Below are 12,574 nucleotides of genomic sequence, written 5' to 3' on the forward strand. Positions count from 1 at the left end.
ACTATTCCGGAAACACACGGCGGGCAATAGCTTATTACATGCCTCAAGTGGTCATCCAGATAGTTTAAAGTGGAGTATCCCCTTCGGTGAACTACGAAGAGCAAAAAGAATTAGTAGCACCGATGAAGCTTTTGAGGTTGAGCAAAGGGAGGTGACTATGAGATTTAAACAGCGAGGATAACCAGAATGGGTAATTAAAAGAGCAATTGATAAGACTAAGGGGATAAAAAGATCGGATACCCTTTTTGATAACATTACCAAACAAGAGGCAGATGATAATGATGGGACTAGACTCATTATGACATATAATGAGGATACAAGACAGATCAATAACATCATTTCAAAAAATTGGAATATCCTGAAAAGTGATCCCGTTATTGGAGGTAATATACAAAAGAGACCTCAGATTACTTATAGAAGAGGACGGAGTTTACATGACATTTTGAGGTCTAATGATATCACCTCTATTCCACAACTGAGACAACATAACTTGCAAGGCTTCTTTCCATGTGGCCATTGTAAAGCATGTCGTAACAGCATTAAGCGGAAGCAATATGCCACATGTAAACCTGGGAAAGTCAGACAGATTAACCAATTTATAACATGCAGTACCCCCTTTGTGATCTATGTATTGGAATGTCCTTGCCCGCAATGGTACATTGGTAGTACCAAACAAGGTGTTAAGAAACGGATTTTAGAACACTTGCGTGCAATCACATCAAATGACGAACATTATCCGGTAGCAAGGCACTTCAAAGAAAAACACAATTCTGACTGTACCAAATTATCCTATTTTGGTATTGAACATGTTCCTCCACACCATAGGGGAGGGAACAGAGAATTAGTGTTAAGGAAAAAAGAGTCAGTATATATCTTAGAATTAGAGACTAAGACTCCGATAGGTTTGAACATGGGGGAGGAACTAAATACTCACCTATACGATAACTATTAATTTATCTTGATGAGACTTTCTTACCGAATGAGGAAATTCTTTTTACCAGTATATACAATTAGTTAACTATACAGAGAATTAATTTTATTTTATTGTGTATAGAATTAATTTATGGGATTTAGATCAGGTACTTTGGTCAACTATGTGCTATGTGCCATGAGTGTCAATTTTATATTCAAACATTAATCTGATGTCTAAGTTTTCAGTTATTGATTTAATTTTGATTCTATTTTTGGATATCCCTTCTAGATACTCTGGTCGGACGAAGAACTTTCAAACCTTACCCGTTTGCTTATATTCATTCTCCAGTACTTTCACGTTATTATTGGGTGGTTAACTTTGCAGATTTTCAGATTTGATTATTAAAATTAGTAATGTGGATGATTTTTAGCCCTGAATAAGTTTATGATGATATATTTGCAGTGTATATGTTTTACTATCTGGTCAATTCTCTATTTTTTTTAAATTATAATATTTTTACAGACATTATGGTCTAGAACGAAGAAATATGAATTTTAATAGATAGAGCACTGTTATTTAATTTGGTTATTTCCCTTTCAAATTTAATAATGAATTTTTATTAAAAACTGATAATATTAATTTATTAATTTTATTAATAATATTGGGGGAAATGATTTGTAATTTAATAATTATATCTAAATTATATCTAGCATCATATAGGGGCATGAACTGATCTAAGTACTAATAGTATTATTATGATAATATTTGCAAAGTATTGTGTGTTGTTATTGGTTGCACATTCTAATTGTCCTATTTCTATGTTTATGTCAACAAGGTATTTAAAGGGTAATTTATGGGTGATGTTTATCACGTGACCAAGGCTGCTGTGTCAGTCGAAACGCGTTGTGTGTAGATTAAACTGATCTTTTTTGTTCCTGAAACCCGAGTGTGCGAGCATTATATCTATTTTTCTTTTGCATATATATATATATATATATATATATATATATATAGATCACTTTTATATGTGGGTCTGGTTTTCCTGGGGGCCGATTGCAACCTCCAGGGAAACCACACATGTATTGACAAAAGTGATCTATATATATATATATATATATAATATATATATATATATCTCTATATAAAGATATATCTATCTACATAGATATATCTATAGATAGATCTATATATATATATAGATATATATATATATATATCTATATATATATATATATAGATATATCTATAGATAGATCTATATATATATATATATATATATATATATATGTATAGATCTATTTTTTTTTAGTAGTTGTATGGTTTCCTTGGGGGCCAAAATGGCCCCCAGGGAAACCCTATAACAACAAAAAATAAATAATGCCCCCACAGGGGGTCGCCCTGCCCACGGGGGACCCCCTGTCCATTTATTTTTATTTTTTTATTTTTTCATTCCTTTTTTTTTTAAAATAAAATTTAGCCCCTGCCCCCCCCCCCCCCCCCCCCCCCAGGGGACACCTACTTTTTTTTTTTAAATAGGCCCCCGGGGAGGGGGCGCCGGCCTGTTTTCTGAGGGGGCCAACCCCCCATGTGAAATCCCTGGTGTCTAGTGGTGTTTCCTGGCCCCCGATCGCAGCTGTGCTGCGATTGGGGGCCAGGAAACACTTTCTGGAAGGCCTTGTAAGAAAGGGGAGAGTCTCCCCTTTCTTACGAGGCCTTCCCGAACGTGGGGAAGGCCGTTTGGGCCGGGGCGGGGGAGACACAGAAAAGCTTCCGTGTCTCCCCGGGATTAAAAAAAAATAATAATAAATCCTCAGGTGCGACGCACCCGAGGATTTATTAACCCCCTCCCTGGTGTCGCCCACATTTAAAGGGTTAAAGGAATCCACTTCTGAACTCATAAACTACAATTCTGGATCCTCCCTAAATCTCTAACATTCGACTATTCTTAAACTTGCTACCTCACTGGTGAGTTCTATCCTAAACAGACTGCTAAAGAAATCCTTAGAGAAGACACTGGTTCCTTCTCGTTGGAAACAAGCCCTTCCGCTCCTCTTGCTTAAGAAGCCTTCAGCTGACCCCAGGGTTCTCATGAATCTTTGACCTATCTCACTTCTTCCTGCTACTGTTAAGCTACTTGAGAAAATGTAAATATGTAGTTATTTGAATTTCTCAAGTCTGCTCCACAACTTGCAATCAGGTTTTCGTGTAGGCTACAGCATGGAGATGGCCTTGGTTCAGGTCTCTGCATATGTTAAAGAAAATGTGGATTCTAGCAGTCCAGTTTTGGTTATGCTTCTTGACCTCTCCTTGGCATTTGATTTGGTCTTGCACTCTAATTTGCTTTAGAGATTGGAAAGGATTGGTATTAGAGACCAAGTCCTGCAATGTTTGAAATTATTTATTATTTATTATTGAACACTCCAAAGCTTTCCACCTCCCACCTTTTACCTCTTTGTCTAAACCATTAGAATGTGGAGCACTGGGGGGTCACTACTTTTAACATATATCAGGAGCCTTTGGCAAAACTAGTCAAATATTGGGGAGAGAGAGTTGTCTTTTACACAGATGATACCCAACTCCCCCTGGCATTTCAGGAAAAGGTCTGCCCTACACCCTGTATTCTGTCAAACTCTGTCCTAAATCAGTGATTGGGTGGATGAATGCTAGCTGCTTAAATCTTAACTCAAGAGAAAATGGAGATTCTTTTTTGTCACTAAGAACTTCCCCAATTCCAGCTTCTGGTGGCCAACAGAAATGCATCCCTCCCTCCTTCCCAAAACAGGGATAAGGAATCACAGGGTAGAGTCTGACTGCAATCTTACCTTTGACCCCAAAACAAAGCAGTATCTGCCACCTGCTTCTTCATTCTAAAATCCTTAAGAAGGATGGTACCACGTATTCCCTTGGAGTTTCACAAGACAATGGTCCATGCCTTGATCACTTCCAGGTTGGATTACCCCAACAGTTGTATCTGGGCCTGCATGCTTTTCTGGTGAAAAATCTTCAAATCATTCAGAACAGTGCTGCCTGGCTAATTCTCCCCCTATGGTGTCAGGCCATTTGCAGCATCTATACTAGCTTCCAGTGATAAAAAAAAGATCAATTTTAAGGCACTCATCTGTGCCTTTAGGGCCTACTATCACAAAGCCCCCTCTATCTTACATGCCATTTCAAGCTTTACGTCCAGGAGAGAACATTGGAATTATCTTTGTGTGATGTTTAATAAAAAACACACTCTCAAGAATTATGAACAAAGAGTTTAAACAATGATTTGCATGCTGCTCTGAGACTTTGTTATTTTAATTTAAAAAAATGTAGGGGTTTATCTGTTAAGCCAGTGTTAGGGATACATATACAATAATCTATATCCACTGTCAATAAGTGCTTTTTTATTATGGTACAGAACTCCTATGGATGCCCACACAACATAATACAATAATAGACAGAAATATAGATATATATAAAAATCAAAAACATGAAAAAAATGAGAAGTAAAAATAACATCCAAGGATTTACAAACATTATCTAAAAACAATAATAACAATCTTATATAAAATAACAACATACATAGAACAGCAAGACTATAAAATTCATAACTGCGGTAATGTGCATGCAAACACAAGAATATATCTTTGAGTGACAGAATAAAAATAGTATAAATGACAAAAGCACTAAAAGCAATATGTTCCCACTTATTCCCAACCACACAAAGGAAGGGAAAGAGCTATACCATACTAAAAGGCTAAACAATGATTTCTTTTACAAGCCTCTATAAAGTGCAACATCGGTAGTGCAATAAGTAAAATGCTAATAGTGTTTGATAGATTCTTATATGAGCAAACTTAACGTACAATCTTAACATAGCAGCATACTTAACCAAAAGTATCAGTAATTATATAATTATTGCACAAACTCACCTCCAAATTGGATTATTCCAAAAAGACATTGCATTAGCTATAATCACCCACACCTACTCCACCATAGCCCAAAGAGAAATTCTTCAAAAGGTGGGCTCTAAAAGATATTAAAAAAGGATCTAAAGAACTGATAACACTTATTACATATCATTTAATTTAGAGGGGACAGTACACATTTGTGAGCCTCCGAAGTAGAATGTTTGCTATCCTTACAAAACATAGGCCTTAAAAATTGATGATGAATCTTTAACAACTCAGGACACACAAATAATATGTGGATGAGATCCTGGATATACATCTGACAAAGCTCACATTTTCCATCGTCTTTAGGAATTTTATCCCAAATGCCAGTAACAACCCATAACGGGATCATATCCAGTCTCAGAAATAGCAACAACCTCTGAATTACACTGGGCATATTCCATATTAAATAGGCCTGGGATTGTTCTATATAGTACTGTTAGACAACACCTGATTGCGCCATTTTACCTGACTTGAGGCAAAATCTCTGTGTCATGTAAAAAAAAAGTGGCTATGGTAACATGTTCGTACATCCCAAATTGAGAAAGTAATGTTTGAATCGTCGTCGAGGTTTTATCCAGGGTGCCTCTCTGGAATACACACCCAACCACCAAGGGTGTGTTCACATTGACTGGAACACCAACCAACCAGGGTTACTTTATAGGATCACCAGGGCACACCAAAACAGTGTGCAGAATGTCCATATCAGAGACCAAGTGACTCAAGTTAAAGTCTTAAACACGTCTTGTGGTTCAAGGATTTATTATTTCCAAACATACTACATCCATGAAAACAGCCACATGTTACATCCATGAAAGCAGCTGACACATGTTTTGTCTTCTAGAGATTCTCAAGGCTGCAAAGATGAATATGCATATAATCACACAAATGATATGTATTAGCCCAAACAAGGATATCTTGCTATTATGGAAATACATAGTGCCATGATTTAAAAAAGGAGAACTAATTGTGTTAAATGTGCGCTAACACAGGTGTATATGGTATCCAAATTCGACCAAAAGTGCAACATTAAACGTCCCGAAAAAAAGGTTGGTTGTGAGTGAAATAACTGAAGAAAAAATACATACCAATAAAGACAAACCCCACTACAAAAAAGTGGTGGTACGTCGGTTTGAGTGAAAGGCATGCTCCAAACACACAGTTTAGGTGGTGTTAGAAAGTAAAATAAATGATCCCAAAAAAAAGAAGAAAAAGGGAATGAACCAGTCAAAGAATGCTAATAGTGCTATAGAGTTGTCTTCAGGATATAATCACATTAGCATAAAAAGTCATACCATGTAATAAGTTTAATGATCCCAAAAACCTTAGTAGATTTGAAGTGGCGAAACCCGAAGAAATTATCGTCAACTCAAAATTATATAGACAACAAACATCCGCTTACATAAAACGTCTGTCAAATATGAGAACAATTGAAAAAGAATACTGTGAAGGAAATGGGCCATGATAAGCTCATGGTAAAAATATGGTCAATAATATAGTTAGGGCAGTAAAGGTCACAGGTTAGTTAACACAGGTCAAAGCGCATCATGATGCATACAAAATGTATTAAACAAATACCCAGTAAAACCGAGTGTAGTGTGGTGAAAAACTTTTATAAGGTAGAGCTATAATGATAATCCAAGGCAATGGTGTGCCATAAGCATGTTTACAAATTGGTGAAAAGTAACAAGAACGAGCTACTGCAAAGATCAGTCTCACATGAGCAAACGTTGCCAGTTCATAGCATTACTAATGGAAAAGTGAGGGTGAAGAGTGGGAGAGAGATATTTGGAAATCATTACCACCTCTAGGAGCCATTACCGTAAATTACCTTGACCATAAAATAAATACTAAAACCAATAAATGATATACTGCTATCAGAAATATAGCCACAAGAAAGCTGTGGATCTCAAATGTCTTAACTAGAAACTAAACATGAAAGCCAATAAAAGATAAAATACAATCAACCAAAATGATGTCTAAAAAAGAAACATGTACATATTATGCATATACTGCTGTTACCATCATGGTAAAAACACACTTATGAGAACTCCATGAAAGCTAGACTCACCTCTAAAGTCCATGCGGAGAAATAGTGAAGTTGCTATTGTTAGTAAGTGGAAACACCACAAACATCCTGGGGTGTTACATGCGAGGAAGGTAGAAGTAGAAACAGAAAGCGGGCTAATCCAGTAAAAGACGGGATATCGGAAAGAGTAACAATGAGACGCCATCTTGGAGCAAAGTACAAATTGAATGATATCCTGATACGTGCATGGTCTATAGATAGAGAAATGACAATACATGCAATGAATGTTGTTTGAATGAATTACCTTAGCCTAGATACTTATCCATTCATCATTTAGAATCAAAGGATGCAACTTTGGGTGAGAACAAACATAATGAATAAGCAGAGGCCGAACATAAAGGTAAGGTGAAAATAGTGTCCATATCCAAAATTAAATACAAACAAGGAAAACTTCAATGAATACAGTAGACAGAATTTCCAAAGTTCGGAAAAAAAAACTAAATATAGATACAATGAGAATACATATGAGATCTTGTTAATTGGTGCATTCATTAATAAGATATGCCAAAACATCAGGAAAGCAAACAATTGTTGAGAATCCAATAATTCCAGCATTTACATGATGGTATTGTATCACAGTTCTCTCCACATTACTATTACTTGCTAGAGTAAAGATGTATCCTCAAAAGCACATTACATGTCACCAGTCAAATGTCTATAAGTCTTCAAAAGTAAAGATTGCTATTGTTGATATCACAAAAAATATTGTTCCTGATACATAATTAAAAAGACACATGTAAGTCTTTATCTCTGTTGAGACCCTACTCAACCACTCTAAGTTTAATGATCCATTTGCTTTCTAAGCGTCTCAGTGTCAATGTCTTATCTCCTCCATGTGGTAAGATGCCAACAGCATCAATACCATGTACTTTGATACATAGTATTTTTCTCAGGCCATGGATAGAGTTGTAGTGATTGGCGAAAGGGTTATCTTTATTATTAGTGCGAATAGCCCTGATATGTTCTTGAATTCTTTCTTTAAGGGGACTTATAGTGCTACAAATATAAATACATTTACAAACAAATATTAAACAATAAATTACATGCCTGGTGTTACAGTTAATGAAATTTGAAATTCTATGTGTAACCTTAGTGTTGTATTGGAATGCACAAAATCTTTGACCAAGCTCATTTTAAGCAAGGATCCCTTTATTAGGTACTTCAGAGTGGACTTAGCTGTATAGGAATCTATTTTAAAATTGCTCTTAAAAATTTCATTAGGCCACCAAAGACCTAAAAAAATGTGCTGCAACCAGATAAAAATGTCAACCCTCTGGGCTGCCTGTAGTCTTCCCTCCTCACCACAGAGAAGTGAGTTTCCCCACCTCAAGACAGTCGACAGGGACAGGGCAAAAGACGATAAGCCCAAATCCAAGTGCATCACTTGGGGGGCCACAAGAGTATTTAAATTACACAGCTGATAAGAATGTGACCCTCAGTCCCCTCAACGTGGTGTCAGTAACTTAAATCAACCACTTCACATGCGCAACACACGGAGGGAGGGATTTTGGCCCTAATGACTGACAGGGCATGTCCAAAATGGCAGCTCAAACACATTTTATAAAAAACTGATCAGGGCATTAGCCTGCAAGAGGGCCCTGCTTGTACAAAGCTTAATTTGATCCAGATCCCACCCACTCTAGGAGAAAACCTTCCCAAGTTAGAGTTATGGGTCCCCTATTTCCAGGTTGTCAGTACTAAGGTGCCAATTGAGATTCCTTTTTAATCTGAAACCATTCTTTCTAAAGATCAAAACTTTGCTTTTAGAAATGTTGATCTTCAGGAAATGGGCATCAGCATACTTTGACAAAGCAGCAAGATGCCTTTTTAAGCCAATAGGTGTAAGATCCATTACAGCTACATTGTTAGCATAAAGTAAGGAACCAATGGACATTGCACCAGATTACTAGAGTCACCCCTCACTTGGTTTAGGGTGCCTGGGAGATCACAAATGTATAAGGAAACCAAAGGGGAGGCAACAGACAGCCTTGCTTAAGACCATTATGTGCTTTAACTTTACAGGATTAACCATGCATCCCTCCCATCAGGATCTGACACCCAGGGGCATATTTAAGGGCCATTAGCACCACTGGAGAATCACTTTTAGTGATGCTCCGGTGGCTCTATGCACTGCACAGTATTCACAAGGTGGCATTAAGCCACTTTTTGTGGCTTAATGCCACCTTGTAAAAACGGCCCCTTCACATGCAGCACTTTGCTTGTAAGGGGTGTGCAATGGATGTTGTTGTGGGCATGCCACAGCAACACCCATTGCATTCTGGCGCTTCCCCCAATTTACGAGTTTTCCTTAACCTGAGGCAGGGTCAAAATCTGACGCCACCCAAGGGGTGGTGTTATCATGGCGCAACAAGGAGAAATGCTTTCATTTCTCGTAGTTTTTTGCTCTTTCTTTTTTGAAAGAGAAAATCACCATTTGAGATTGTTTTTGTGCAGAACGTGTCCCTGCCTGTTCAAAAACAATCTCCCCTTTAACACAGCCATCTATGGTGACTGGCAGCATATTTAGCACCAGCGCAGGAGGAAACACAGGCCTGCACCGTGTTCTAGTAAACACTGCGCATCCCTGCATTTTGAAAATAACGGTGCTCGATGCTGCAAATTTGGCACAGTGACGCGCACAGTCATTTTCTCTTACATCTGGCCCCAAGTATCTGTGTTTAGCTCCATTAGAAGACTCAAAAGGTGATGCAGAGCACATAAAAGAAAAAGCTTCCTCCACAGAGTTTGACGATCTACAACATCAAATGCCATTGAGAAATCACATATTTTTCTACTACCGTATGGAGGACCGTAATATTGGCCAGAGTAATATGGTTCCTCCTAAAACCAGCTTGTTCTGGTGGTGTAATTATCTTATCGTGGGCCCACTGCTGTAGATCACAGAGTACTGGCTTAGCAAAAAATGTGCCAGAGGCATCCAATAGAGCTATCTGTTTTACATTTTAAAGCCTGCCGGGGAGGATTTGGGGCCCTTCTTAAACATCGAAATAATAACACCAAGATTCCATGAAAAGGGAATTTTCCCTGAGAGGTAACAAAACTTAAATAACGGGACAAGAAACGAACCCCAAGCAAAAGCCTCCTTTTTGAGAACTGTGATGGGGACCTCATTGGGCCCCAAAGCGTTAGAGGCTCTGGCATTCTTCCTGAACCCCGGTATCTCATCCACATAGGAAGCTTTACACTCTATAAGGCAATCCTCATCCACACGTTTATTCAGGGGGAAGTATATCCCAATATTACTCACATACAACTGGGAGATCTAGTTTACGCAAGTATTTTCAGGAATCCAAATAGCCTGTGCCTACACCCTTGAATCACAATATTTGGCGATCAGACACCAGTAGTACCAGGAGTCATTAGTCCTTGCCACCTCTCTTGGATTATTCCATTTTTTATCACAAACCAATGTATTCTCTAGACATTTACATTGGGTTTTTAACCATTTTAAACGGTTAATTTCGGCCCAAGGAAAACAGTGAATGCTGTTTCCATATTAATAGATTTATTTCCCAAATTAACTCCATTAATGGGGTTTTACATTATTTCAGCACCCTCACACCGTTGGGACTGGAGTTTAATTCACAGAACTCTTCCATAAGGGAGTCAAAAAACAGAATGATGTTACCATGGACATATCCTACTAGGTTCTCACAGACTCTTTTGATCCTTGCACTAGCAGCAACCGTATTCTTAGTTGTCTGAATGGAACAACCATATGACTTGTTAAAACCAATCATACCAAATGGGGGTTTCCAGGGTCCAATGCCTCTAAATGAAAGATCACAGAAGTACCAACAATACAATGATCAATTATATTAGAAAGGAAAACAGTAAGTTTGTCACATTTCCCAAACCTTTGAAAGGAGACTACCACATAATCTAAAAGGCTCTGAGCAGAGGAAGCATGGAAGAAAAATCAACCCACTTCACCAACAGGAGTCCTCCTATTTAGTGTAATCATATCAGATTTATTAATAGTCTCAAGCAAAAGAAATGCATGCTTGTTCGTTCTAATTTTGTTAGGTAACAAAATCTCCAGAATGGACAACACATCCTCTTTATCAGCATTGGAGAAGATGGAGTGGTGGAATTAGACACCTCGATATTTAAATCTCCTATGATGATTACACAGGGAACAATGTTCCCTTATAGAAATACAATGTGCACAGATAAAAATGAGCTCACCAGGGAATTGAATGGTTTCCAGGTAGATTGAACATTTCCAATAACCAAAAGAAAGAAGCACCACGGTCATCACCCAGAAATGCCAACTTCAAACTCATACACAAACTCAAAGGGTAAATGTAAATTACATGCTTCCAGTTAACTGCATTCTTGAGCAAGGTTGCCACCCCTCCCCCTGTCTGACATGGTCCCTTTCAAAATGCCTTGCAGGAAAATACAAAATAGGCACTGCAATCAAACTCTGTACACAACCAAGTTCCTTGCAGGCACATAATAAAGGGTTTTAACAATTTAAGGAAAGTCAGTTTACCCTAATTTTGCCCCAACCCAGCCACCTTCCAGGATATCCATAGTCCACACATGCTACATAAAGGGCTCATTGATCCTAGTTGGAGGACAGGCATTATTCAGAACACCTGCCAGCCAGGTCAAATGAGAGGTGTCATCCTATAAAGCAGTAAACCGCAAATTAATTTTGGGGCCCACCACTACATTGAATACTCAACCCCCTTGCCCTAGGGATATAATTATATCTTTGGGATTCCCAAAACTGAAACCAAAACCAGACCCCACTGAATCAATCACCAATAGCTTGGATACCCTTGAGCCATTTAAATGTGGGACCAGGAATTCCCAGCACTCAGCTACTGAAACAACATCAATACCTTCCTTTAAACAATACCGCCAAATTCTTAACTACCAAATTTGAAATTCCCAGGAAGCCAAAGGTGACTCTAGTAGGATAGATGATAACATTGGTAATATCACTGCTTTTCACCAACTTTAACGCATCAATCTCTGAAAAAGAATGAAGGATTAATTTTCTGTTTACCAGAAGAGACTCATTGTCAAATAGCAAGATAAAATCCAGAACAGAAGACACTGCTCTCTGTTCCACGCAGGACCTTTGAGATAATGCCAATGGGGGAAACCCTGCCTGAGGTTGAAACATTTCTGACCCCTGATTAGGCTGGTAACAAGATTGAGAGATTACCTCTGCAGATCAATGATCTGCATTATTCCTACACAGCGGGTTAGGCCCCTCCCTCCTGGGTGTGGGCATTCTACCTGGGACTGCCCTTCTGATGTATTGGTATCACTGTGAAATGACTCTGGGAAGGGAACTCCAGTGCCCAGTCCCACATCTATACCTAGAGGCTCAGGTGAAACATTGGGAAAGGGTAACAGAGCCCCCTGGGGTGGGGGATCGGGCAGAGTGGCAGTGGCTGGTGCTATTCCAGAACTTGCCTCTCCCCCAATGGGATCCACATACTGAGTATTCTGCATACTAAGTGTGAACTATGTATGCCTTCCAGGAAAAATGTCATCAACCTACCCACCCTTAACATATGCTTATCAATATCCGGAGAAAAAAGCATGTCTTCTTATTTCCTTTTAGGGAATCATCTGGTTCTTTTATTCTTT

This window comes from Pleurodeles waltl, chromosome 12 (genome assembly GCF_031143425.1).
Source record: "Pleurodeles waltl isolate 20211129_DDA chromosome 12, aPleWal1.hap1.20221129, whole genome shotgun sequence".
Classification (NCBI taxonomy): Eukaryota; Metazoa; Chordata; class Amphibia; order Caudata; family Salamandridae; genus Pleurodeles; species Pleurodeles waltl.